Source organism: Apodemus sylvaticus, chromosome 6, assembly GCF_947179515.1.
Source record: "Apodemus sylvaticus chromosome 6, mApoSyl1.1, whole genome shotgun sequence".
Classification (NCBI taxonomy): Eukaryota; Metazoa; Chordata; class Mammalia; order Rodentia; family Muridae; genus Apodemus; species Apodemus sylvaticus.
In genome coordinates, this window is record NC_067477.1 from 18,663,756 (window position 1) to 18,689,069 (window position 25,314).

Below are 25,314 nucleotides of genomic sequence, written 5' to 3' on the forward strand. Positions count from 1 at the left end.
TGCTGACTGCCAGTTGAACCAGCACCATTTGTTGAAAATACTGTCTTTTTTTCTACTGAATGGTTTTAGCTCCTTTGTGAAAGATCAAGTGTGTGGGTTTATTTCTGGGTCTTCAATTCTATTCCATTGATCTACCTGCCTGTCACTGTACCAGATCCATGCAGTTTCTATCACAATTACTCTGTAGTACAGCTTGAGGTCAGGGAGTAACTTTCACTTTTCAAAGCATCCCTTTTTCTTACTTCAATTTCCAACTAGGAGGCTGACAGTTGGAGCCAAGCATTTCCTGCTGAGATAGGACAAAGGCCACATTACTTAATCCTCCACTGTTAAACTACAAGCTTTAATCTCCTAAACCAGCAGCCTTTTACCCTCAGAAATTGCAAGAAAGTTTTTAGGATTTTTTTAAATATTATCATCAGCATTTCAGTAGTGTTAGAGAGCTAGAATGACCAGAGAACTTCAGACTTTAAAGCCAGAGTCCTACTTTGTGTCCCCACCACTACCCTCTCAAGGCTGGTAGGCTCCCTGCAGACATCTGCTTCCAGTCAATGCCAAATACGCACAAGTCATGCATGAGGTAGGAGAGCACCTCCCTGTGCACTTACCATCTCCCTGGGAAAACTTGACCAACACAACACAGCACTCCAGAAGTACATAGGAAAAACAAACAGAGGGACAGCAAGAGCAGAATCATGAAATTCTTAGGCAAATGGATGGACCTAGAGAACATCATACTAAGTGAGGTAACCCAGACTCAAAAGATGAATCATGGTATGCACTCACTAATAAGTGGATATTAACCTAGAAACCTGGATTACCCAAAACATAATCTACACATCAAATGAGGTACAAGAAGAAAGGAAGAATGGCCCCTTGTTCTGGAAAGACTCAATGAAGCAGTATTCAGCAAAACCAGAACAGGGAAGTGGGAAGGGGTGGGTGGGAGGACAGAGGGAGAGAAGGGGGCTTACGGGACTTTTTGGGAGTGGGGGGGCTAGGAAAGGGGAAATCATTTGAAATGTAAATAAAAAATATACCGAATTAAAAAAAATGAAAAAAAAAAAAAAGAAGTGAGGCAGCTCCACATGAGCCCAGAATTCAAGAGAATGAGCAACTGAGCTATGCAAATGGACATAGAATCTGGGCTCCTGGGAACTGACAGCAAGAGCCAAGGTCCTGAGGCAGGAAACACTTGGTAAATTACAGCAACGGGAATGAGGGGACGGATGGTTCTAGAAGGTTGACATGAAGCAGATCATGCAACTCAGAGCATAGGATTCCTCCTGCACATGACAGGGCCACGAGATGTGTCAGTGAGAGTGGAGGAATCACATGGATCTTTCTAAAGGACTGTAAAGGCTCAGTGAAGGGAGCCAAAGACAAGCTCAGGCTCCACTGTAGCCTTGCTGGTGATGATTCAATGGGAAGGTTAAAGACTTCACTGGGGCCTGAGGATGGGCTGTGCCTTGTGTATCAAAGGTGAAAGAAGGGGGAGCCAGAATCTTCAGGTTCTGATCAGCTTTGGAGGAGGTTTGACTTTTGCCAGGATAATCAGTGAATGTGGTATGCCAACCAGCAGGGTGCCAAGAATGGCAGCCAAAGAAAGCCTGGACACAGGGATGTCTAAGACCACTTGTTGCAATGTTGGAAGAATTAGTCAAAATCAGCGAAAATCTGTTGGTCAAATAAGACATTTACTGCCTGTTGAGAACATTTGTCAATCTTATATTGTGGCTGAGACATATCAGAGTCAAAAAGAAGGTGGGGAATGTTAATGACAGTTAAGGTTCTGAGGTAGGATAGAGACTTAAGGCAACAAACTAGTGGATTAGAAGATTCCAGTTTGGAATGGGAAGAGCCCAGGACTGAGCAACTGAGAGAGAGAGAGAAAGCAGAAGAAAGACAACCTAGGAAAGGTGGCAATAGAAAACTTCAGAGGAAGGAGGAAGTGGGAGAGACTTAGGAAAGAGTCTGGAGGAATCCCACCAGTTGGCAGACTCCATTAGCTTAGGAACTGAGACAGGGTGGGGGAGATGCTCTAAGTGCTTTAGGGACAGAGGCTCAATCTAAGTGTGTCCCCCAAAAGAGAGAGTCCCAGAAAGATGCCCAGCACTCCAATGGCACAGCATCCCTTTGTTCAGTGTGGGGTGTCCAGGAGTGCAACAGGGAGCTGCCTGAAGCATTCAATGGACTTATGTTCAATAGGATCCAGGAGTCCAGAAAGACAGACAGACACAGAGAGAGAGAGAGAGACAGAGACAGAGACAGAGACACAGAGACAGACAGAGACAGAGAGAGACAGAGACAGAGAGACAGAGAGAGACAGAGAGACAGAGAGAGAGAACAGGCTCCAATGAATATATGAGGGAGACAGACCCTGATGAGTCAGCCACAAACTGTCACCTAACCAAGTAGGGGTGGAGAGATGAGAGGACAGAGTAGGGGGATGTCTCACGTATGGTTTCTATTGCTGTCATGAAGCACCACGACCAGTAAGCAAGTTAGGGAGGAAAGGGTTTCCGTGGCTTACACAATGTTCATCTTTGGGAGGAATCAGGACAGGAGCTCAAACAGGGCAGGAGCCTGGAGGCAGGAGCTGATGCTGAAGCCATGATGGGCGCTGCTGACCGGCTTGCTTTGCATGGTTTGTTCAGCCTGCTTACTGATAAAGTCTCATGACTGCCACCCAGAGATGGCAGCACCCACCATGGACTGAGATCTCTAATTTAATACAATTTAGAGAATGCCCTATAGGCTTGCCTTCAACCAGGTCTTATGAAAGTATTTATCAGTTAAGATTCCTTCCTCTCAACTTAGCCATAGTTGCACTGAGTTGGCATAAATCTAGCAGGAAGAGTGGAGGAGAAAACCAGCTAGAAAAGCCAACTCTAAATTTGGAGTTGAATATGGTGGGCAGCAGCAGGCAGCTGAACCAAGTGATCTTCCCTGAGAAGGGTAGAAACATGGTTGTCAGTTCAGTTAGAGCCAACCATCAGCCAGGAAGCAGTGATGTCACCAAACTAGACAATGTGTGGGTAAAAACAAAGATTTATTGGGGATGAAATCACCATGGCACTCCTCTCCTCCCTCTCCCTCTCCTTCTCCTTCTCCCTCTCCCTCCCTTTCTCTCTCTGAGTCTCTCAGTCTCTGCCTCTGTGTCTCTGTGTCTCTGTCTCTCTCTGTGTGTATGTGTATGTGTGTGTGTGTGTGTGTGTGTGTGTGTGTGTGTGTGTGAAGAAGCAAAATGTCAGAGGTACACAACAGATGTTCTGGGACAGCAGGTAGGGACCTGTGAGCTGACTGAGGCTGTCAGGATTGAAGCAGACATCAGAACTCTGCCTCCGCCAGTCAGTTACGAGGGCTCCATATTGGTTCTCGGTCGCCAGAGAAATCAGACTGAGGTACGCAAATATAACCCGAGACCAACATCGCGGGGGTCTAAGCCCAACGGGCGTTGGCCTGCACCCAGGCCCTGGGCTGATCGGGGGTCCACCGGGGTGCAAACCCGGCCAGGAGGTTTTTTTTCTCCCGGGCCGGCTCGCGCACCACCACCGTTTTGCCTAAGGGAAGTCAGGGAGACCTAGCAGGCAAAACCAAACCGGCTAACAGGCATAGCCCGAGGCGGACATAGCAGGGGTCTCAGACGGTCAGGCCCTGGACTGCCCCCAGGCCCAGGACTGCTCGGTGGGCCATCTGTGTGCCGACCCAGCCAGGAGATTGTTTATCGGGGCCGTTTGCGCACCACCGCCATTTTGCCTACAGGAAGCCAGAGAGACCTAGCAGGCAAAACCAAACCGGCTAACAGGCATAGCCCAAGGCGGACATAGCAGGGGTCTCAGACGGTCAGGCCCTGGACTGCCCCCAGGTCCTGGGCTGCTCGGCGGGCCATCTGTGTGCCGACCCAGCCAGGAGCTTGTTTGCCCGGGCCGGCGCGCACCGCTGCCATTTTGCCTACGGGAAGCCAGAGAGACCTAGCAGACAAAACCAAACCAGCTAACAGGCATAGCCCAAGGCGGACAAAGCAGGGGTCTCAGACGGTCAGGCCCTGGACTGCCCCCAGGCCCTGGGCTGCTCGGTGGGCCATCTGTGTGCCGACCCGGCCAGGAGGTTGTTTATCCGGGCCAGTTTGCGCACCACCGCCATTTTGCCTACGGGAAGCCAGAGAGACCTAGCAGGCAAAACCAAACCAGCTAACAGGCATAGCCCGAGGCGGACATAGCAGGGATCTCAGACGGTCAGGCTCTGGACTGCCCCCAGGCCCTTGGCTGCTATTTGGGCCATCTGTGTGCTGACCCAGCCAGGAGGTTGTTAGCCCAGCAGACTCTCCCAGCACTCTCAGGGAACTCGAGCACGCCACCATCCTAGCCACCTGACACACCCAATTAACACCCACAGCTGAGGGGAACTTTGCACCGACATTGGCCTGCCAGGCTTTTGCCTAGACTCAGGGCCTGAGCAGCTAGGCTAGCCTTGTGTGCACCAACCCGGTTGGGAGTTCTGCTGCCCAGATCAGCCTGGGCGGCAGCACCACATCTCCAAGTCCTGCAAGTGGCTAGCTGGGTTTCCGGGTGGCCAGCTGGGAGAAGTCAGTGTGCTCCAGTGAATCCAGCGGGCCCCAGCGGGAGCCTTCGGGTGCCTGCTTTGGGATCTGAACAGCCTGGGCAGCAGCACCCTGTCTACAAGCAGCGCAGGAGGTAAGCTGTGCACCAGAGGCCAACTGGGAAGGGGCAGCTTGCACTGGTGAGTCCAGCACTGACAAGACAAACTAACACCAGTGAGAACTAGATGGCAAAAGGCAAACGCAGGAACGTCACTAACAGAAATCAAGGCAATATGGCAACATCTGAACCCAATTCTCCTCTACCAACATGTCCTGGATACCCCATCACACCAGTAAAACAAGATTTGGATTTAAAATCACTGGTCATGATGCTGGTACAGGAACACATGAAGGACATACTTAAAGAAATTCAGGAGAAAATGGATCAAAAGTTAGAAGCCCTTGCAAGGGAAACACAAAAATCATTGAAAGAAATCCAGGAGAATACAAAAGCCAACAAGGAGGAAATGCAAAAAACACTTAAAGAAATACAGGAGAACTTTGGTCAACAGGCTGAGGTCATGAAAGACGAAACACAAAAATCTCTTAAAGAAATACAGGAGAACTTTGGTCAACAGGCTGAGCTCATGAAAGAGGAAACACAAAAATCTCTTAAAGAATTACAGGAAAACACAAACATGCAAGTGAAGGAGCTAAGCAAAACCATCCAGGATCTAAAATCAGAAGTAGAAACAACTAAGAAAACTCAAAGGGAGACAACTTTGGAGATAGAAAGCCTTGGGAAGAAATCAGGGGACAGAGATGCAAATATCAACAACAGAATACAAGAGATAGAAGAAAGAATCTCAGATGCTGAAGATTCCATAGAAACCATGGACTCAACAGTTAAAGAAAATGCAAAATGCAAAAAGCTTGTAACCCAAAATATCCAGGAAATCCAGGACACAATGAGAAGACCAAACCTAAGGATTATAGGCATAGATGAGAGTGAAGATTTACAACTTAAAGGGCCAGCAAATATCTTCAATAAAATTATGGAAGAAAACTTCCCTAACCTAAAGAGAGAGATGCCCATGAATATACAAGAAGCCTACAGAACTCCAAACAGACTGGACCAGAACAGAAATACTTCCCGTCACATAATAATCAAAACACCAAATGTTCTAAACAAAGAAAGAATACTAAAGGCAGTAAGAGAAAAAGGCCAAGTAACATATAAAGGAAGACCTATCAGAATCACAGCAGACTTTTCACCGGAGACTATGAAGGCTAGAAGGTCCTGGGCAGATCTCATGCAGACTCTAAGAGAACACAAATGCCAACCAAAACTACTATATCCAGCAAAACTCTCAATCACCATAGATGGAGGATTGAAGCAGGCGTCCCTGCCTGAAGGATCAGATTTTGTGGGCATGTTAGGGTGCCTCCTGGGAAACAGGAATGGCCACAGGTGATCTACTTTTTTGGTATGAAGAGAGCCCAAGCCGTATCTATTCCTTCTTGTGAGAACCTGCACTTCCATTGGGGGGACAGTGACTTTGGACCTAACCAGTGTGGACTGAGACTCTCACAGCACTGGTGACACAAAACCCACAACTCTCATTCATAAAAGAATGAGATCCTCCATTCGGGAGCCATTTTGGCTGACAATAATCAGAGAACACAGATTAGGATCCAAATCATTATCCAAATATCGTGTTCCAGTGTGGAAGCAGTTTCACAAACAAACAAACAAACAAACAAACAAAACATTGTGGCTTTACAAAAGGAAGAGTGCCACAGATGAAGGCTGGTTTAAGAGGCATGGGTGGAAACCTGAGAGGCAGCCACATCAAGATGGAGGAAGCTTCTCTCTATGCTCAAAACGTCATCTGCTGCTTCCTATGCCATCTTCTCTCTCTGTGGACAATCTTCTATTTAAGTTATATCCTTCTCTCATTCTCTCAGTCTATCACTGTCCTTTCATTACCACCTTGCATATACTCCCTTTGAAGTCCACACATGTTTGTTACATTTTCTGCTTGGCAAATTAAAAAAAAAGTCATCTGCTGTCTACTTAGCATTTGATGCAGCTAGTCATCTGCTGAGGTCATCGTCTCTATGGTCACAGGCACTGGTTCTGACACACAGGGAGGCAGAGCATGGATGTTCCACAGAGCCAGAACTGTGACTGTGAACTGTTCCTCCACACCACAGTTGCTAAAATAATGGCCCTGAGACATGATTTATGAATAAAATGCCTAGGTCACAAGCTTTGGGTCATTTCCACAAGCTTGTAGCTCGATTGAAAATCCCATTTAAACTAGTCTAAGTTCTTCCAGGAGCCTGGTTACCACTCACCTCTTTCATGATCCCTTTCTTCAAAATCCAGGGTGAATCTCTAACTGTACCTGATTTTCCTAGAGTTCCTCTCCCCATACCAAAAGGCTCACCTCCTATTTCCTGTCTCAGCTTATAGGCCATCAGCTTTTTGTTGACAGGAAATGCTTCCATACAGACAGTACACAAGAGATTCTCTCTACAGGGAACTTAGCACACGATAAGGTAACAGGCCTCAGAATGGACCTGCAAGGCTTCAATCTCTCTACTGAACTGAAATTATCATCAGCCAGTCAGAAAGGAAGGTAATATAGATGCAGGCAAAGGCCTGTCAGCAGTGATTTGTGTTTATTATTCTGTGAGTTTCCATGAAGAGACCAAGGAGCACAGACATAGACCTGTGTCCTTTTTAAAGGGACTTGGGAAGCCCACAACAAAGTCTGGTCAGCTGCACTCTTCCTGCTGACATATGGGTCAGGGCTGGTGCCCTGTCTTTTTACCATGAACATTTACCTATTCCATACTGACCTTTGAACTGTTCCAGACACAGAAGCCACAATGAGCATATCCACTGGGCCTGTTGTTTACAGCACTGCAGCTGTTTTCCCACCAGGAGATGTATCTCCAAGATAGAGCCTGTAAGTCCCTCTCACCACAAATCATCCTGTCTGTGCATCTCAAGTGTGAGCACCGAGCACAGATTATCTTGATTTGTATTTCCTAAGAGGAGGGAGGAGTCCCTGGGGATAAATGGACATTAGTGTGCGAGAGGAAAAAATGCACCACCAAAGCCACACATTAGAACTCACCTAACAGACACGGGCAGCTGGCTTCAGGTAATGAATGCCCAGGAAACCTGCGTGGGGCCAGAGGAAGGAGCCTGCCCAGGAGTTGTGTTACTGCCTGTGACCTGCAGTCTTGGTTTGAGGTAGGGAAGAACTTGTTCTTAGAAAACCTGCCTTGAATCAGGGGTCATTTCAATAGTGCATAAAAATGTGTCCCTTGTCTGGGTCTTCATGGCTATGGAAGGTGCAGGTGGCATGGGCTATGCTCCTGGAAATTGAATTGAGTCTACTCCTTCTAACCTCCACAGGGGAAGTACTGAGACCTTGACTAGTCCAGGTGCTGATGTAGGATCCAGGAGGGGACAGGACTGTTACAGAGTCACTCTGGGAGAGGTGACATCACTGCCAGGCATACATCAGACAGGGTTGTGGGCCACAATTCCCTGGTAAATCCATGGACAAGAATAAGGGCTACATTGTCTCCTAGAGAGAAATGAAGACAGCAGCTCAGCCCCAGATCCAGGCCTTCGCATGCACAAATTGACTAACCTGCTCCCCATGGAAATCATTTTTAAATAAAATATTGTTAAATGTTTTCCCAAAAATGATTGCAGAGGATGAAGGAGGCTGAAGCCCCTGGCTCCTCTGCAGACATGTCACTGCCTGGGGACATGAGGCGAAGCTCCAACACCTCCCTCCCCTGCTCTCCATTCTCCTACACTCTTCCTGTCTCCTCTCCCTTCATCTTCCCTCGGCTCTCTCATCCTATCCCCTCCTCCCTCCTATGATTTTCCCTCTCTTCCTTGCACTTCCTCACTCCTCCTCCTCCCATAACACATCTTGTCCTCTCTCTTCGCTATGCTTAGCCTTTCCATACCTCTCTCATCTGCTTTCCCATCTGGACATCCCTAGGGCCTTTGACAGAGGCCATAGCTGGGTGGCCATGTTTACCATGATCACAGGATTTAACTGTCTTCACTATTGCAGGGGAGTATGGATGAGTTAGCCCTCTGCACATTCTCCTTGTCCACTCTGATACCTGGGATGGGCCATGAACTTTTGCCAATTATGACAATGGGCCACTCAACAGCTGCTCAAAGAAGTCTAGATATTTGCTTGTCACCACACAGCCAACCCAACAGATAAATTAAAATCTGGAACAATTGTCAGGAGCCTTAAACACCATTTGTATTTGTTTTGTTAGGAGGCCTTTCAAGCCTGAAGCCCTGAGGAAATTTGGCAGGATTGAAAAGCCATCTCCCTATTTGTCTTTCTAATACCTGTTCATAGGAGTGGCAGGGCTTAGGCTCTGAGCCAGATGTCTCCAGTGTTTTCTCTCAATGTCACCACTCCCAGAAACATGCACTAGATTTAGTGCTACAAATTTTGTCCAAGGTTCTTTCAGTCTGGACTGGAGCTTGTGGATAGGACGTGCACAAGTGCAGGGGAAGAGCGCTCCCTGCCTTCTACTGGGGCCTAATGCCAATCCAGAAAGGAAGAAGAGACATTAAGATTACACATGGCTTGTGTCCCACTCCAGGGTTCCTCTCCCTCTATCTATGTGGCTGTTCCCCTTTCTGGATGCTGGTTCTCTCAAATAGGAAAATTGTCTCCTTAAATAGCACTTCCTACATGGTAGTACAGAACTCATGATGTAGTACTGACATCTGAGACGCAAGAGGACCTCCTGTGGGCAGTCACAGAGGCAGGCAGGACAGCAGAGCAGGAGATACTGGTGGCCAGGTCACTAGGAGATGGTCAGAGCACCAGCTGGTCCTCCCACACTCAAATGATATTTTTCTTTCAGCCTGGAGTACAATGAAGATGGCCTTCATTGCATCTCTGGGGCTCTTGATGGCTGGGATCTGCCCTTCTGTCCTCTGTTCTTCAGATTCCACACAGGGAAAGAAAATTTCAGTCCACCAAGACACTAGAAAACAATTAGACAGTCAAACATTGGCCTCCATCAACACTGACTTTACCTTCAGCCTCTATGAGAAGCTGTCTTTGCAGAATCCAGATAAAAAATATTGTCTTCTCCCCACTTAGCATTGCACTTTTCTTGGCCTCCTTGTCTCAGAGCAAAAGGCAACACTCTGAAAGAGATTATAGGAGATCTCAAGTTCACTGTCACAGAGACCTCTGAGACAGACAACCATCAGTGTTTTGGGCACCTTCTACAGAGAATCAGCCAGCCAAGGGACCAGGCACAGATCAGCACAGGCAACACCCTGTTTGTTGAAAAGCACCTGCAGATCTTGACAGAGTTCAAGGAGAAGGCCAGGGCTCTGTATCAGACTGAGGCCTTCAGAGTAGACTTCAAGCAGCCTCGTGATGCAAGAAAGCTCATCAAGGATTATGTGAGCAATCAAACCCAGGGAAAAGTCAAGGAGGTGGTCTCAGACATTGTTGGAATCATATCCATGGTGATGATGAATTCCCTCCTGTTTACAAGCAAGAGCGGCCATTGGTTGTCAAATGGAGGGTGGGGATGTTACCTGTGAATCATTGTTCTTATAATAACTACTGGAGAGGAGGTGCTCCGGGCCTCACAGCCATGTGTGTGTGTGTGTGTGTGTGTGTGTGTGTGTGTGTGTGTGTAACTGCTTATTATCCAAAGCCCTTAATTATCCTTTAATAATTTTTTTTAGATATCATTATTATTCCTGGGACATGCCCAACTGAAACACTGAACTGTCCATCCAAGAGGGTTGATCTGGGCTGTGACTTTAACTTACTAACAGAATGCCATGTCTACTACTGCCAGTAACCTGAGTAGGCCCAAGCCATGGTTATTCCCTAACATATGGGATCCCTCAGTCTTACTAGAGCAGGCATTTCTAATATGCTCCTTCATGAAGTAGCCCATGTCTAGGTCTAAAATAGGGTCCTGGTGATCTGGGACTTCTTGATTTAAAGAAGCCTAGTGACACCAATCTCAAGAGGGAAAAGTATCATAACCCAAAACTAGTGAACAGCCCTCAGGCAGCTCCTACATAGGACTTCTACCCTGAACCTATTGTGTAATGAGCTGGTTTGGAGCATGGAGAAGCAGAAACTGAGGAAAAGTCACTAGAAATGCTGAATGTCAGCCAGGCAGTGTTCTGTGTCGATATCTGGATACTTCTTGAAATTTTACTTTCATAAAATTAATATGTGAAAGCTCAGAATTCCCACGACACATTCCTGGGGCAGGGAATCTGCTCGGGCTTGGGTCCATGATGGTTAGAGACTCAACTAGAGACATTATGGGTAGTTGGAGATAATCTAGGGAATCCACACCCACAAGTCCCTGCCTGATAGAGAGCAGGGAGCATGGTGACAGCCCAGAAATTGCTGCCTGAGAGAATTCATGATGTAAACAGACCTTGGGTGGATCCTAGACTAAAGTTCAGGCCTGGGCTATAGGCAGAAAATCAGGATTAAAATGCACAAAAAAAATATAGGAAAGGAGTTCTTAGCACAGGAGGACATAGGACAGAGAACAGGAGGTCAGGAGGATAGAAGACAGAAGGACAGAAGACAGAGAACAGAGGAGGACAGGAGGGCAGGAAGACTAGAGGATAGAAGGACAGGAGTACAGAAAGTCAGAGGACAGGAAGACAAGAGAACAGAAGACAGGAGGGAAAAGGACAGGAGGACAGAGACCAGGGGGACAGGAGGAGAGAGGACAGGAGGAGAGAGGACAGAAGGACAGGAGGACAGAGGACAAGAGGACAGTATGATGCCAGAGTTGCTGTGGGCAGGGGATAATGCAGGCACAGTGACATCCTGAAGGGTTAGACTGCAGGACATAGATCTCCCAACTCTCCACATGACACAGGCTCAAGGCTGCTTGGTGTGAGGTGGGATGTATATCTAGGCTGCGAAGTGCCAAGAGTAAGGTATTGTCTCAGTATCAAGTCCTGCATGTCATTGTTAGTGGGGGCATAATTCTAGAATAAGCTTGAGGAGACACCTCTGATTGCCAGGGTGGTCATTTCCCATGTGTACCATGAGGACTAATTACCCATGTTTTACCAAAGAGATAGCAGACTGCTCACAGTGTGGGAGATCTCAGTCTGTGCTGTTTATTTCCACTAAAACATGTTCCACAAGACATTGCCTTCTAGACTTGGCTCCCCTGAGGAAGATGGGACCCTCAACTCTCCCCAGACTCCAGTCTTACCACCTTCACTCTTATCTCTCTTACACACTGCACCCCAGATCCCTGACTATGTCAGGAGCTCAAGTAGCTAAGCTGTGGTTTTGAGGATCCCCTTACAAACTAAGCTTACATCTTTTTGCTATTAGATTGCTGATCTAATAAGACTTTTCCAGTTCAGTGTATGCCACCCTGAAGGACATTACCAGTGACTGAAGATGCATGGATTGCTGTCACAACTCAAAAGCTGAGCAGAGATGGGGAGGAAGAGGAGTATCTCTGCTGTTCTTACATCTGATGATTTGCCTCATCTGTAGCCCAATGGAATGAGCCTTTTGACCCTAATCACATATTCATGAGAAAATTCATATTGGAGAGGACGAGGCCTGTGATGGTGCCCATGATGAAAATTGAGGACCTGACCACACCCTACTTCCGGGATGAGGAGCTGGAATGCACTGTGGTGGAGCTGAGTTACTCAGGCAATGGCAAGGCCATGTTCATCCTCCCTGACCACGGCAAGATGCAACAGGTGGAAGCCAGCTTGCAACCAGAGACCCTGAGAAAGTGGAGGAGATCTTTCAGGCCCAGGTGCATGTCCTCGGGACCCTGAACTGGCCTGGATTCCTGTCCTGCAGTTGTCCTGATGGCCAGTGTCTGTGTACCTCAGATTCTCACTTGCAGCCAGGGCAATGGTTAAAGTGTCAGAATGGAACAGGTGGAGTTGAGTTGAATTACCCTCCTCTGTTTCAGTTATTTGGAGTTTCATTTTCCTGTGTTGTTTGTTTGTTTGTATTGTTTTTGAGCAAATGAGATGACCTCAAGGAAGGATGAGATTTTTGGTGTTTCAAGCCAGCTATAAATGTCGGAGAATATTGAGTGAGTTTTTGGAAGGCAGAGGGTTGGGATATCAACTTTGAGAATCAGTTGTGTCCTGTGTAGATCTCTCATCCCCTTATCAGCCATTTATTCATCACCCATGGAATGGTGCCTAGAAGACCTACTATGTGGTATGCTATGGCTTAGACAGTAAGAGAGTAATGGAGAAGAATGAACAAAATTTCTCATCCTTGTGGGCTCTCTTATAATTGAGTTACGGACAGTGGGTGATGAAAATAGAACTAATCTTATTTAATGAAGATCAGGTTGGATGCTGTAGTAATGTTGAGATGGACAACTATGGGTAAAGGAAGCTGGAGTCTGATGCAGTGTCCCATTGTGAATAGAAAGGTCATTAGGTGATATCTGAGGGTCAGCCCGACAGGAAAGGGCTGGATTTAATGCATTAGGAAAACCAATATCACAAGGTCTAGGCATGGGTGGAAAGGGGACTCCTCTCCAGCGAGAGGGCACTCATAGAAGGGTGTCCCTCAGACATAAGTTGTGTTGATTGGACACAGATTCCAGTGGCTCTTCAATTTCTCATTTTTATTCTCAGGGTGATACATGAGCTCCACCTACCCAAGTTCTCCATATCCAAAAAATACAACTTGGAGGAGATCCTTCCAGAGCTCGGCATCAGGGAACTCTTCTCCACACAGGCTGACCTTTCTGGGATCACAGGAGTGAAAAACATAACAGTCTCTCAGGTAAGACAAGAAACATGGAGTCATTGACTTTGGGTCCTGAATGTAGAAAATGAAGGCCAGGTGGGCATGTGGGGGATGTTCAATGTGGGAGAAAACCTGCGTGCCTGAGATCCCTCATGCCTGGGAGAGATAAATCGTAGCCCAGAAAGTCCTCTCAGAGTGTGCAGCCAGTCCATCTTTACCCCCAGACTTGAACTTATTCAGAAATCAATGATGGGGAAAGTGCCTGTGCTTGGTTTTAGGCCACATGGGTACCATCCTGTGCTGGGCTACAGGGCTTCTTCTCTCAGTCCACTGCAGTGCCACCCGAATCCCACTGTGTGGCACCAACACTCCACAAGGGGGCCACCCACAATCCACTGGAGGTCCACCCAGAATCCTCTCCAGGTCCTCAGCTTCTTCAATGCAGGGCTAGGCCATTACTACTTGACCAGAACACATAATAGGATCAGTAAAGGTGATAACAAGAGATCAATGGCAGCTCTGATGAAAATTCTGAGAATAGGAGAGAAGATGCCCTTAGACCCGCAGACCACATCCTTAGGTGCCCAGCCTCTTGGTGCTTAGTGTTCTGTCCAATGCCCATGCAGAGCCCTGGGTTGAGATCTGTACCACCAGGTTATAGTAGTGGTGAAGCCATGCCCTTGCAATGCTGTTGTATATTGCAACGTGGCTGGAGCAGGAGAGATGCTGAAACTCTCTGTAGAAATTATTTAATCCAAGCCATGTTTTCTATCCCACCTCCACTATTTAATTCCTGGGATAAAAAGAAAAAATAACCTTTATATTTACAATAAGCCTGAAATAGCACAATAGCTGTGCAGTGGCCTAGCCTCTACACTATTAAATCTACTTTCCTATCCATACCCCAAGTTATTGCTTGCTATGTTTCATCTGGGCTGCTCTTAACTCCAATTGGTCAGGCCTGGCAGCCATGTTCTTTTGACTCCTAACACATAGTGGCTTATCTTTTCTCCTCTTGTACTTCCTCTTTTTCATGTTTCTCCTCGGAACCCAAGCCTAGGAAAACCCAAACCCCACCTATTCTCTTCTGCTAAGCTTGGCATCTTTATTTACCAACCTGAAATAATTTGGTGATGGGATAACTTAGCATCTACACACCTTGTCTCTGGGACAACCAAGACTTGGGAGCCCACAACTTAGCATTACGATAGATAGCAAAAGACCAAACCTCAACAATTCCCGTTTTCAGTCCAATAAAAGGCTCTTTTTCTCTCAGATGTAAATTGAAGACAGTTATAACAATTATTATCTGCTTCCTGCTGAATCGGGGCAATAAAATTCCTAGCCCTAAAGGAAACTGAAAAAATGGTTAAATCAAAATTAAGCTAGCTGGCATTGTTTGTTGTCCAGTCTTTATGTGTTGAAAAAGTTCAGAGCTTAAGTGAAGTCTTGACTGAAGCCATCGGAAAGGCTGGATGAACCGAAGTCATTGGGGATAAGCAGCCAGTTGGGAAGCTGTTCTCAAAGCAAGTCTCTGGAAACAGCATAGGTTGAGGAAGGATCAGGCAGGAAGCTGGAACATCGGGTCATTTTAGCATCTCAGTGTTGAATCTTGTCAGGGCTGCACTCTTGGTATTTCACTCTGTAATATATGAACTTATAACCAATATTTACTTCTAGACAGATATTTCTTTCGAATGTGCAAAGTGCACAGATCAGTTAAAGATGAAATTTTGCTCCTTGTTTGAGCAGCTGAAAGTCAACTGTCCCTGTATGAGTTAATATAATTAATAACCAAGTCATTAATTAATAAATCTTCATTCATACAATATGAAAGGGTAACATGGTGAATTTTGAGGATTCTATAGCCAACAAGATTTATAAGATGCATATAGCTGAAGTTCTGGCTAGAGATGTTTTTAAGTCTCAGCCAGTTTCAGCGCTGTTCCCATGTAGAGGCATTAGCAAATCATGTCACCTGTCCTGTTTGGTCTTCTTGATTTTTTGCTTCCTGTCTGCAGCCAAAATCTTCAGGGACTCTTCCTCAATCAAATCTTATGACTTTGGAAGGAGTCTAATACCTGTTTTCTATCCTGTCAACACAAATGCAGGGACTCTCTGCTTGGTCCAGCAAGCCAAAGTCATCAGAAGCATACACTGACTCACTTTGCAGGCTCCTTTTTAACTAGTCTGGCTCTATTTTGACCTCTCTCTCAGAGAATTTGTAATTCCATATAACCGCTGAATTTATAACCACCTACATCTTAATAATTAAAACAATTTAAAATAATTATTATTATTTATTAAGATAGGGTTTCTTTCTACCTGTGTCCATGCCTTTGTCTCCTATACATTGAGATCAAAGGCATGAATTTATTCATTCATCAACTTCCATTAAATTCTCCCTTCTTTCTTTTTTTTCTATTTTTTTTAATTTATTGATATATTTATTTACATTTCAAATGATTTCCCCTTTTCTGGACCCCCACTCCCCGAAAGTCCCATCAGTCCCCTTCCCTCCCCCTGTTTTCCCACCCAACCCTTCCCACTTCCCTGTTCTGATTTTGCTCTATACTGCTTCACTGAGTCTTTTCAGAACAAGGGGCCACTCTTCCATTCTTCTTGTACCTCATTTGATGTGTGGATTATGTTTTGGGTATTCCAGTTTTCTAGATTAATATCCACTTATTAGTGAGTGCATACCATGATTCATCTTTTGAGTCTGGGTTACCTCACTTAGTATGATGTTCTCTAGCTCCATCCATTTGCCTAAGAATTTCATGAATTCATTGTTTCTAATGGCTGAATATTACTCCATTGTGTAGATATACCACATTTTTTTGCATCCACTCTTCTGTTGAGGGATACCTGGGTTCTTTCCAACTTCTGGCAATTATAAAGAGGGTTGTTATGAACATATTGGAACATATATCCTTATTACATGCTGGGGAATCTTTTGGGTATATGCCCAGGAGTGGTATAGCAGGATCTTCTGGCAGTGAGGTGCCCAGTTTTTGGATGAACCGCCAGACTGATTTCCAAAGTGGTTGTACCAATTTGCAACCCCACCAGCAGTGGAGGAGTGTTCTTCTTTCTCCACATCCTCGCCAACACCTGCTGTCTCCTGATTTTTTAATCTTAGCCATTCTGACTGGTGTAAGGTGAAATCTCAGGGTTGTTTTGATTTGCATTTCCCTAATGACTAATGAAGTTGAGCATTTTTTAAGGTGTTTCTCTGCCATCGGAAGTTCTTCAGGTGAGAATTCTTTGTTTAACTCTGTACCCCAGTTTTTAATAGGGTTGTTTGGTTTTCTGGAGTCTAACTTCTTGAGTTCTTTATATATATTGGATATTAGCCCTCTATCTGATGTAGGATTGGTGAAGATCTTTTCCCAATTTGTTGGTTGCCGATTTGTCCTTTTGATGGTGTCCTTAGCCATACAGAAACTTTGTAATTTTATGAGGTCCCATTTGTCAATTCTTGATCTTAGAGCATATGCTACTGGTGTTCTGTTCAGAAACTTTCTCCCTATACCGATGTCCTCAAGGGTCTTCCCCAGTTTCTTTTCTATTAGCTTCAGAGTGTCTGGCTTTATGTGGAGGTCCTTGATCCATTTGGATTTGAGCTTAGTACAAGGAGACAAGGATGGATCAATTCCCATTCTTCTGCATGCTTACCTCCAGTTGAACCAGCACCATTTGTTGAAAAGGCTATCTTTTTTCCATTGGATGTTTTCAGCCCCTTTGTCAAGGATCAAGTGGCCATAGGTGTGTGGGTTCATTTCTGGATCTTCAATTCTGTTCCATTGATCCTCCTGCCTGTCACTGTACCAATACCATGCAGTTTTTAACACTATTGCTCTGTAGTATTGCTTGAGGTCAGGGATACTGATTCCCCGGGAATTTCTTTTGTTGCTGAGAATAGTTTTAGCTATCCTGTGTTTTTTGTTATTCCAGATGAAATTGATAATTGCTCTTTCTAACTCTGTGAAGAATTGAGTTGGGATTTTGATGGGTATTGCATTGAATCTGTATATTGCTTTTGGCAAAATGGCCATTTTAACTATATTGATCCTGCCGATCCATGAGCATGGGAGGTTTTCCCCATTTTTTGAGGTCTTCTTCCATTTCCTTCTTCAGAGTCTTGAAGTTCTTATCATACAGATCTTTCACATGTTTGTTAAGAGTCACCCCAAGGTACTTTATACTGTTTGTGGCTATTGTGAAGGGGGTCATTTTCCTAATTTCTGTCTCAGCCTGCTTATCCTTTGAGTATAGGAAGGCCACTGATTTGCTTGAGTTGATTTTATAACCTGACACTTTGCTGAAGGTTTTTATCAGCTGTAGGAGCTCTCTAGTGGAGTTTTTTGGGTCACTTAGGTAGACTATCATGTCATCTGCAAATAATGATAGTTTGACTTCTTCCTTTCCAATTTGTATCCCTTTGACCTCCTTATGTTGTCGAATTGCCCGAGCTAGTACCTCAAGTACAATATTGAAAAGATAAGGAGAAAGGGGGCAGCCCTGTCTAGTCCCTGATTTTAGTGGGATTGCTTCAAGTTTCTCTCCATTTAGTTTGATGCTGGCTACTGGTTTGCTGTATATTGCTTTTACTATGTTTAGGTATGGGCCTTGAATTCCTGTTCTTTCCAAGACTTTAAGCATGAAAGGATGCTGAATTTTGTCAAATGCTTTTTCAGCATCCAATGAAATGACCATGTGGTTTTTTTCTTTGAGTTTGTTTATGTAGTGGATTGCATTGATGGATTTCTGTATATTGAACCAACCCTGCATCCCTGGGATAAAGCCTACTTGATCATGGTGGATGATCGTTTTGATGTGTTCTTGGATTTGGTTGGCAAGAATTTTATTGAGTATTTTTGCATCGATGTTCATAAGGGAGATTGGTCTGAAGTTTTCTTTCCTTGATGGATCTTTGTGTGGTTTTGGTATCAGCATAATTGTGGCTTCGTAGAAGGAATTGGGTAGGGTTCCTTCTGTTTCTATTTTGTGGAATAGTTTGAAGAGTATTGGTGTTAGGTCTTCTTTGAAGGTCTGATAGAATTCTGCACTGAAACCATCTGGTCCTGTGCTTTTTTTTGGTTGGAAGACTTTCTATGACCCCTTCTATTTCTTTAGGGGTTATGGGACTGTTTAGATGATCTATTTGGTCCTGATTTAATTTTGGTATTTGGTATCTGTCTAGGAAATTGTTCATTTCCTCCAGATTCTCCAGTTGAGTTGAGTATAGGCTTTTGTAGTAGGATCTGATGATTTTTTGGATTTCCTCAGTTTCTGTTGTAATATCTCCCTTTTCATTTCTAATTTTGTTAATTTGGATACTTTCTCTGTGCCCTTTGGTCAGTCTGGCTAAGGGTTTATCTATCTTGTTGATTTTCTCAAAGAACCAGCTACTGGACTTGTTGATTCTTTGTATGGTTCTCTTTGTTTCCACTTGATTGATCTCAGCCCTGAGTTTGATGATTTCCTGTCTTCTACTCCTCCTGGGTGAAATAGCTTCTTTTTGTTCCAGGGCTTTCAGGTGTGTCATTAAGCTGTTAGTATATGCTCTCTCCATTTTCTTTTTGGAGGCACTCAGGGCTATGAGTTTTCCTCTTAGCACTGCTTTCATTGTGTCCCAAAGATTTGGGTATGTTGTGCCTTCATTTTCATTAAATTCTAAAAAGTCTCTGATTTCTTTCTTTATTTCTTCTTTGGCCAAGGTGTCATTGAGTAGAGTATTATTCAGCCTCCACGTGTATGTGGGCTTTCTGTTGTTTTTGTTGCTATTGAAAGCCACTTTTACTCCATAGTGATCTGATAGGAGGCATGGGATTAGTTCGATCTTCTTGTATTTGTTGAGGTCTGTCTTGTGACCAATTATATGGTCGATTTTGGAGAAGGTACCATGAGGTGCTGAGAAAAAGGTATATTCTTTTGCTTTAGGGTGAAATGTTCTATAAATATCAGTCAAATCCAATTGGTCCAAAGCTTCAATTAGTTTTACTGTGTCCCTGTTTAGGTTCTGTTTTCCTGATCGGTCCATTGAGGAGAGTGGAGTGTTGAAGTCCCCCACAATTATTGTGTTAGGTGCAATGTGTGCTTTGAGCTTTAGTAAAGTTTCTTTTATGAATGAGGGTGCCCTTGCATTTGGCGCATAGATGTTCAGAATTGAAAGTTCTTGGTGGATTTTTCCTTTGACCAGCAAGAAGTGTCCCTCAGTGTCTCTTTTGATGACTTTAGGTTGAAAGTCAATTTTATCTGATATTAGAATGGCTACTCCGACTCGTTTCCTGAGACCATTGGCTTGTAAAATTATCTTCCAGTCTTTTACTCTAAGGTAGTTTTTGTCTTTGACATTTAGGTGTGTTTCCTGTATGCAGCAAAATGTAGGGTCCTGTTTTCTTATCCAGTCTGTTAGTCTATGTCTTTTTATTGGGGAATTGAGTCTATTGATGTTAAGAGATATTAAGGAATAGAGATTATTACTTCCTGTCATTTTTGATGTTATTTTTATATTTGAGTGATTATCTTCTTTTGGGTTTGATGAAGGAAGGTTACTATCTTACTTTTTCCAGGGTGTAGTTTCCCTCCTTGTATTGGAGTTTTCCTCCTATTATTCTTTGTAGAGCTGGGTTTGTGGAAATATATTGTCTAAATTTGTTTTTGTCATGGAATGTCTTGGTTTCTCCATCTATTGTGATTGAGAGTTTTGCTGGGTATAGTTGTCTTGGCTGACATTTGTGTTCTCTTAGAGTCTGCATGAGATCTGCCCAGGATCTTCTTGCTTTTATGGTCTCTGGTGAGAAGTCTGGTGTGATTCTGATAGGTCTTCCTTTATATGTTACTTGGCCTTTTTCTCTTACTGCCTTTAATATTCTTTCTTTGTTTAGTGCATTTGGGGTTTTAATTATTATGTGGCGAGAGGTGTTTCTGCTCAGATCCAGTCTGTTTGGAGTTCTGTAGGCTTCTTGTATATTCATAGGCATCTCTCTCTTTAAGTTGGGAAAGTTTTCTTCCATAATTTTGTTGAAGATATTTGCTGGCCCTTTCAGTTGTAAATCTTCACTCTCATCTATACCTATAATCCTTAGGTTTGGTCTTCTCATTATATCCTGGATTTCCTGGATGTTCTGGGATACACGCTTTTTGCATTTTGCATTTTCTTTGACTGTTGCATCAATGGTTTCTATGGTATCTTCGGCATCTGAAATTCTCTCTTCCATCTCTTGTATTCTGTTATTTACATTTGCATCTATGGCCCCTGATTTCTTCTCAAGGTTTTCTATCTCCAAAGTTGTCTCCCTTTGTGATTTCTTAGTTGTTTCTACTTCTGTTTTTAGATCCAGGATGGTTTTGCTCAGTTCCATCATTTGTTTGTTTGTGTTTTCCTGTAATTCTTTAAGAGATTTTTGCGTTTCCTCTTTCATGACTTCTGCCTCTTGACTCAAGTTCTCCTGCATTTCTTTAAGGTTTTTTTGCCTTTCTTCTTTATTGGCTTCTATCTCTTGAGCCTTATTCTCCTGCATTTCTTTAAGTGATTTTTGTGTTTCCATTATACGGGTTTCTAGCTTTTATTCATGTTCCCCTGTATTTCTTTAAGAGATTCATTTATGTCCTTTTTGTGTTCTTCTAGCAGCATCATGATCAGTGATTTTAAATCCAAATCTTGTTTCTCTGGTGTGTTGGTATAACCAGGACTTGCTGATGTTGGAGAGTTTGGTTCAGATGCTGTCATATTGCCTAGATTTCTGTTAGTAGCGTTCCTGCGTTTGCCCTTTGCCATCTTGTTCTCTGGAGTTATTTGGTCTTGTCCCTGGCTGGTGTTTGGGCCTCCTGAGGGGCTCTGGGGCTATTAATGCAACACTATATGGCTGGGTTTCCCCTGTAGCAGATTGCTGATGTGCTCTTGGGTGCCCTTGCAGCTCTAGTGTGCTTTGCCCCAGATTGTGTCTGTGAACCAGATGGAGCCCGTGTGCACCCCCAGGGAGTGCAGAAGGTGTATGCTGCCGGGACCTCCCCCGTGTGCTGATTACTCCGCTGGGCAGCTGATCCCCCAACCGGGCTGGCTCACACAAGGTTAGCCTGGCCGCCCAGGCCCTAGGTCCAGGCAAAAGCCTGGGAGGCCAAGGTCTAAGCAAAGTTCCCCTCGTGCTATGACTGTCAACGGGGTCCACCAGGTGACCAGGATGGCGGGCGTGCGCGCTCGCGCTCTCAAAAGCGCTGGGAGAGTCTGCTGGGCTAACAAACTCCTGGGCGGGTTGACACACAGATGGCCCACCAAGCCGCCCAGTTCTTGGGGTCAGTCCAGGTCCTGTTGGGGCCTAGACCCCGCTTTGTTAGCCTCTGGCTATGCTTGTTAGCCGTCTCTGCCCGCCAGAGCTCTCTGGCGTCCTGTAGGCAAAATGGCAGCGTGCACGCCGGCCTGGGCAAAAAAACCTCCTGGCTGGGTTGGCACCCCGATGGCCCCCCAAACAGCCCAGGGCCTGGGTGCAGGCCAATGCCCGTCGGGCTCAGACCCCCGCAATGTTGGCCTCGGGTTATGTTTGTGTACCTCAGTCTGTCCGATCTCTCTGGAGTCCGAAACCAACATGGAGGTGAGCCTCTCCTGACTGGCGGGAGGCCGAGTTCCGAAGTGGCTTCAGTAGAGCAAAAGGCACCGCAAATCCACAGCTGCTTGCAGCCCAGCTGGTCAGTGAAGGTCAGTGGTCGTGGGCACAGGGCCTAACTGGACCCTGTGTCGCCTTGGTTCCACTGCTGATGGCCCTTCAGCTGGACCAGCCACTGCTGCACTGCCGCCACCTCTGCTGCCGCCGCCTCTGCATCAGTCACTCTTATTACCCCCTTCTTTCTTTAAAACAAGTATATCAAATTTTTATTTCTCCCTTCTTTGGACATAAATATCTCTGTTAATAAATATACTTATATCGCTCTCTCCTTATATACTTCAAGACATTATATTTCTCTTGACTGTGAACCCATGGTGGTGGCTTCTCCTTCCTCCTCCTGCACTGCTTCTTCCTTGTCCTTCTCCTTGGACCTCAAGCCCAGGAACCTAAACCCCAACTTTGTCTCTTCTGCTCAGCTATTGGTTTTTGGCATCTTTATTTACTCAACAAAAATAATGTGGGGACAGGTTCACTTATTCTCCATGTATGTTCTATCTTCTCTGGAACAACCTGGTCCCGGAGGCCCACACTGAGCATTATAATAGATAGCAAAAGACCAAACCTCAACAGAACCGGCACTGTCTGCCAGCACACTGGCTGTTCCCTGTGGGGCTGTTGGCAGGCTGTCTATGAGGAAACACCTGGCATTGACTACTCCTGCCCTCCTGTTGTAGTGCTTTGTGGGCAGCACAGATTTAGACATGAGAAAATCAAGGGCATGACTCATCTCACACCCTAAGCAGAGTCTTGAGAAATTCAGCTCATGGAAGGAAGAAAGAAATTCCCCGGTACATGCACAGCAGTCATTGTTTGCCCCAGGGCTCTCTCCTGCCCTCCCTGGTCTTCAGTGAATGATGTGTTTCTCTCCCCACAGATGGTCCATAGCGCTGTGCTGGACATAGCTGAGATGGGCACAGAAGCAGATGTTGCCACAGTAGCCAAATATAATACTCTATCTGCAAAGATTGATCCTACGTTTGTAAACATTGATAGCAAGTTTATATACATTGTTTTAGAACAAAATTCTGAATTTATCTGGTTTTTAGGCAAGGTTATCAACCCTTTAGAAAACTAGACCTTCCTTAGTGGCGGGACTTCTTTCCAAGTTTACAGGTTGAGTCTCGATGTGCTGTTCTGACTTCCATCCTCTGATAGGCTGTGACATGCTTGTAATTAAACAGTGACCTTGACTAACTTTAGTAGTCACACATCACAGGAGCCTGTGCATGGTCTGTGTCAGGCTCCCAGGCCTCTTGGCAACACTAGCTCACATTCCTGAGCCTGAACTCTGCCTTTCTTCCACTCCCCTATTTACTCCCTTTTACCTGCCTCTACCAAAAGCCTGAACCCAACAACTATGCCCATGCCCCAGATATGTTTTGAACATGTCTGCCTTACACTTCTGCAGCCTGGGCGGAAGTGTGAAAGCTTACAGGACAACCCATGTGGACATCAGGCCAAGGCACAAGACAGGAATTTTTTGCCCTGTCTATTTGCAGCATCTGGAACACTTGGTGCTCAATTTCTGCTTCATTTTTCCCTACTGCGGTCTATATGTCCTATTGACCCTTGCAGGTCTACTGACCCTCTCCACACAATCGGAGCCCTCATTTCTGCAGCTGCACGGCCTCCGTTGGTCACACCAGCTCCTTTCCTGCTAACATTCCTAATCAGAGCAGAGTAGAGAAGGGAAGGCCAAGGTGTGTTGGGGTCAGGGGCTGGACATCCAGGAAGAATCCTGTGTCCCTGGCAACACAGCCAGAGGCCTACATGCAGAAGTAAAGGTATCCATCTGGATTGAGACACATCAGAGCCTCAAGACTCTTGAGAACCCATATAGACAGGTGGTCCTGTGGTCATCAAAGAATCATACACACAGGATTCCCTTCCCAGTGAGCACTGAGATTCCATACATAGGATCATGGGGTGAGAGAAGAAGGGACCCATCTATTGACAGCAGCAAGTGTCCCCACAATGACCATGTGCCTTTCAGTCAAGGCCCTGAGCTGGACACCACATCCACTCCACGAGTATTGACATGACCCTACTGTATCCCTCCATCCTCTTGAGACTTCAGCCCATCTGTCTGAGGAGCATTGTGTTGAACATGTCTCCTTTGACTATGGGCTAGATATAAAACTTGTGGCCAAATTCTGAGTCCACCTCTTACGGGAGTAGAAAGGGGAAGATGGGGTGACTAATCAATGGGCATGCTGATGAGGTCAACTCAGGAACTTTGGAAAATTCCACCAGAGCTCTCCCCTCCTGGAAATGAAAGGTCATAAAAATCATAGGTTCCCCTCCTGTCCAGAATGGAGAGACTAATTACATTCCTCAGACCAGAGGGAGTAAGAACTGACCACAGGCCACCTGTGGGTAGTGGAGGCCCATACCTCACGGACACATTCCCCCACCGTTGGACACCAACTTCATTCACTAAAGACTAATCACTTTAAAAGTCACACTGTTCTGCCAATCACATTGTGGCTAATGGCTGCTGCTTTTAGAATTTTATAATTGCATGTCAGAGGGCCTGCACAGGGATGTCCTCTCTCTCCATGTGCAGGGAGACTCCAACATGTTGGAATAATGAATTCCTCTTGCTTTTTGCATCAGTTACCAACTCTGCGTTGTTCACTCAGGCAGTCCCTGGTCAGCTAAGACTCACCAGAGTCTTACAACGCCATCCAATCTGTTCAGAAGTAACTAAAGTAGGTTGAAACAAGACACTGGAAAAATTATGTCATAGGTGGATAGGTAAGGTGATTACACAAGGCCAAGCAGGAATGAAATGTGAGTCCTGAGGGGAGGTTCTCTTAGTTTTAAGGATGTGAAAGGGCTGGGCAGCAGAGGAAGGCCCAGCTGCAGGGAGAACTTTTGTGAAGTATGGAGTGGGGAATACCAGCCTCCACCCAGGGCCTTTGGGAGTGGGGAGCAGAGCTCCTCTCTGTCACTCGAAGGCCTACTGAGGATTCTCCCCTTTCTCCAAGTACATACTCACTTTTCTGCATCTGAGGGTCAAGTCCTACTGATTGGTCCTTTTCCATCACTAGCTTGTTATGTAACCCCCATCACACTGTGGAAAACACAAGAGCCCAGGGAGATGAGACATTAGGACATGTCTTTAAGAGCCGCAGATCTAAGTGAACACAAGAACATGGGCCCAGGCAGCTCTGTCCCAGGCATGAGCAGCAGGCATCCACAGTGTGCAGTGCATAAAGGGAGCCAGCAGAGGTGACACTGGCGGCTCAGGATGTGAGTGTCCCTAGATGTAATCCTC

General features: G+C 45.4%; 1 pseudogene; it reads left to right on the forward strand.

The window, feature by feature from the left end:
- Positions 1 to 9,486: 9,486 nt before the first annotated feature.
- On the forward strand, positions 9,487 to 23,109 carry LOC127687850 (serine protease inhibitor A3B-like; annotated as a pseudogene).
- The last annotated feature ends 2,205 nt before the right edge of the window (positions 23,110 to 25,314 follow it).